The following is a 4,420-nucleotide window of genomic DNA, read 5'->3' as shown; positions in this document are numbered from 1 at the left end:
ATTTGAACTTTTTCTGAATAAAACACTATAGAAGGAAGTAGAAAATTCCAACTGAAGTGTGAAAAATATGGTAAGACCTTATATGTATGACTATGAGGGTGAATTAAAATCAATTTTAAATTTCTTTGAAGTTTGTTGAATTTCAAATTTTATTGAAGAAATTTGGTGAACTTTCTGACATGATTTTTAAAAAAACATTGTTTAGTAAGAAGATATTTTATTGTCACTACTGCTCATAGGACTTTTTATGTATTTTATTTTTTCTTTCATGTAAACTATATTCTATTGACTAGAATGTTATCTAAGTTTAGATTGTCCATCTTGCAGGCCACTCTTGCAGATTTATTTTTGTAGGCTACTCTTATAGATTCATTTTTGGTTGACTGTTATGACTTGTCTAACAATTATATGCCACTTAGTGTAAGTTTAGTTCAACTTTTATAAGTTTTTTTTTAGATAAACTAGTAAATACTAACGTGTGCTTATTTTTTGGACATCAACTAAGGTAATAATTGATTTTTATTTTTTCCATGTAACCTTGAAATAATAGTAGTGCTTGATATAAAGTTTCAAATGTTCTTAGTTAAGTTGTGTATTAGTAGGACCATGAGAATGATGATATAGGGGAAGAGGTAGAAGATATTGATGATGAGATATTCAAACTCTTAATTATGATGATTTGGATAGTGTATCAAAGCTACAAAATACACAATGCTATATTGATATCATTTAAGTATGTGCAAAATAAATACATAATATATGAAAAGAAAATAAACATAGTTTTATGCATTTTTACACATATATAATATAATTATCTTTTCCTGATTCAGTCACTTCCTGTTATATTTTCTTATAAAAATTCTAAAACATGTTTGTCTTACTGTTGTATATTCCTCTCTCAAAAAAAATTAGGTCAAGCTTTTGGCCATGCAAGGGAAAAAATTAGATAAATCTTTTGGCCATCCAATGGTAGACTATAGTAGATACATATTTGAATGGTAAATGATATGAATGCTATTTTACGTTTGTATATAAACTATAATGGAATAGTTTGTTAGAATCTTGTTCTTTCTTGCATGCTTAAATTTGCTTATGACATGTGTGGATTCTATAAAATTACTAACCCAACCTTCATTTCATTCATAGATAAAATTCATTTGATATTATGTAAAGATGCATATAAAAGAGGAAGTGAATCAAAGCCAAACAGTAATATTTATCTTCCATATTGGTGTTAATATGCAATAGAAAAAAAGGTTTATTTTCATCTAATATATAAATACCCAGAGAAAAATATAGAGTATTGAAGAAGCTTTGCAAAAGGGATATGATATTTTGAGTAGTGGGATAACATTGGAAGATGAACTAGAGTATCAATTGATTGTTGATTATAATGATTTGTCAGTTGATATTGAGAATGAAATTCTTGTCATTCACAATTTCATTAGGGATCATTATAGGCTGAAGTTTCTTGAGTTAGAATCTCTTGTACACCACCCAATTGATTACACTCAAGTTGTAAAGAAGATTGGAAATGAGGTTGGCATAACCTTGGTTGATCTTGAGGGTCTTTTACCTTTTGCTATTATAATGCTTGTTTCTGTCATGACATCTACTACTTGTGGGAAGTCTTTGTCAAAGGAAAACCTTCAAAAAACATTGAAGTCTTGTGACAGAGCTCTTGCACTTGATGTGGCTAAAAAGAAGGTTTTGGATTTTGTGGAGAGTAGGATGGGCTACATTTCCCCCAATCAATTTTCCATCATGGGTGGTACAGTAGCAACAAAACTAATGGGTACTGCTAGAGGTCTCTCTTCATTGGCCAAAATATCTATTTGTAAGTGTAATTACTAGGAGCAAAGAAAAATAATTTGGCCAAATTTTCTATGACAACTTCTCAATTATGTGTTGGTGATCTTGAATAAATAGAGATTTTCTAGAGCACACCACCTTCATTGATAATATGTGCATTTAGATTATTGGCTTCAAAATCTACACTTGTAACTTGAGTAGATTCATCAAGAGCTTACCTTACTAGAAAAGCTTGTTGAAACCTATGAGAAGAAATATGTAAGAAAATTGAGAAGTGACAAGAACCACCTCCTAAAAAACAACCTAAGCCTCTACCAGTTCTAGATTCTAAATCCAAAAAGAAGAGAGGTGGGCAAAGGCTGTGCAAATTTAAAGAAATGTATGTTAAATCTATTTGCAAGCATTGAGAAACCAAATGTTTTCTAGCTATTTGATGAGGAAATTATTAGCATAAAATGATAGTTATTAATTTTGATTGCAACACAAATATGCTATAACAGACATGTGAAAGCTTGCAAATAGGATGCAATTTGGTATACCTGAAGAAAGTTCTTTAGGTAAGACATTAGAATGCCTTTGTATGAAAATGAACACAAGGAACATCTATTAACTTCTCATTTATTTTCTTTGACAATCAGTTTAAATTGTTGATGATTTATAATATCAAATGGAATTTATATATTTTTCAGATATTTATAATTGTATGTAAATGATATCACTCATAGCTATTTATTTGAACAATTAACATTTCTCCACATTATTAAGAGAATGTTTTTTATTATAATCATGGTATTTTCTTTCCTTATGTAAAATAGGAGATGTTTTGGGAGAAGGATATGGCATGCTAGGGCAAGGTGGAAGTGGGAAACTATGAGTATTAGTTGGGAAAACTAAACTTGCAGCTAAAGTGGCCAAAAGGTATTTAGTTATTCACTCAAAACATTCATTCCTATTTTTAAGATTTTAATATTTTATGTTATGTCATTTTGTAGTTAAGTATTACAATGCTTTACATTATTTGTATATTGTCAATGAAAAATTCAAAGATACCAAAGAAGTTTTATTAATTTTTATGTCAACTCATTGTGGAATCAAAGTTTAGGTCTTGTATCATGTGATTTGCTGTATATTTAAGGTTTTCTATCTCTTTCTGTATTTCATTCTTCAGAATTAGATATTTATATCTATTGCTACATACTTGGCTTTTGTATTCTTTGATGTCATGTGTTCCCAAATTGATCACACATTAGTCAAAGAGGGGAAAATGTAATCACCTAAAAATGGTCATCTAGACTATTAGCCCGCTTCCTAGCATTTTGGCTAAATTAATTAATCTTTTTCTAGACCAAATTGCTAAAAAGCATTTTTTTTAATAACCTATAGTATGAATATACTATCCTAAGTTCACTATTTTATTAAAAGAACATGTCCCCTTTTAGTTAAACAATAGACCCCATTCTTCTAACCCACTCAATGTGCACACATAAAGTCCTTTTTTGTTTTACAATTTAAAAGAAAAAGAGTTTTGTCTCACATGAAAAGTCAACTCTTTTCTTATTGGTTGACTTCTTCTTGCACATGGATCATGCCCGAAGTCAACTCCAACTCTTGATCATCCATACATCTTTAAAAGAAAGAGCTCTCCCCCTCTCAAAAGATTCATCCACACTTTTAGGATTGTTATGCTATAGGTTTATTATTTGAATTCTTGAGAGCTTGTGGAGAACTTCTTATTCCTTATCTCATTCTTTCATCCATGGAATTCTAGTTTAGATTCATGTAGTTTATCTTTTATTTTGCAATCATCTAGCTCACATAGTAATTGGTTTAGATTTGTAACACTCTCATTTATTTAATCTAGCTGCATTTTGCATATTCATGTTAGTTTAGTATACATTTGCATTGCATCCTTGAGGAATTACTTGTGGATATTTGTATCTCTCTCTTGTCTCAAAGAACCTCCCATTGCATGGTTTACTAGCAAGGAATTCATTTCTAAGGCTTAGCTGAGAGTCTATTTCATTCTATTTTATGTACCCTTGCACTCCATGGATAAGGAGCTCTAAGCTACCATCCAAGCTTTTTGACTCATGGAATACCTTGGATAGAAGGGTCTAGAGTGTGACACTTTCTTAGTGTACATTTTTGGTGCTCATTGTGGGGCAAAACATCCTAGTTTTACTCTTTATCTTGCTGCATTTTCTGCATTTTTTGCATTTTGTCTACACTTTTTTTTTTTTATGGTTGCAGATTTTGAACAATACATTTCAGTATCATACAATATTTGTTTGTAGTGTCGTGCAATACTTTTCCAGTAAAAGTATTGCACACCCTTACTAAAATCTATCACCTCTATATAGTAAGTTTTATTGCACAACTTAGGCAACTATATTGCATGAAGGAAAATTGTCACATGGTTATACTAAGAAGCATTGTACAACATTATTCTAGCAAAAAAATCACTTGGCGTGAAATTGCTTGTTATTTAGGTGGTTTAGTTAGTTTTTTAGTTGTTGCTTACTATATGTTGGATTTTACAAGTCCATGATAGTTTGACAAAGGTTTATAATTCTAGATTTTTGCTGCTATTTTGGGACTAACTTGTGGT

General features: G+C 30.4%; 1 pseudogene; it reads left to right on the top strand.

The window, feature by feature from the left end:
• LOC149556788 (U4/U6 small nuclear ribonucleoprotein Prp31 homolog) overlaps window positions 1-4,069 on the top strand; it is a 58,823-nt pseudogene extending 54,754 nt beyond the window's left edge.
• Window positions 4,070-4,420: the final 351 nt, after the last annotated feature.

This window comes from Cupressus sempervirens, chromosome 5 (genome assembly GCF_028749045.1).
Source record: "Cupressus sempervirens isolate cs-2001-9-10 chromosome 5, ASM2874904v1, whole genome shotgun sequence".
NCBI classification, from domain to species: domain Eukaryota; kingdom Viridiplantae; phylum Streptophyta; class Pinopsida; order Cupressales; family Cupressaceae; genus Cupressus; species Cupressus sempervirens.
Note: the sequence above shows the minus strand (reverse complement) of the source record. Positions and strands in the feature narration are given on the sequence as shown.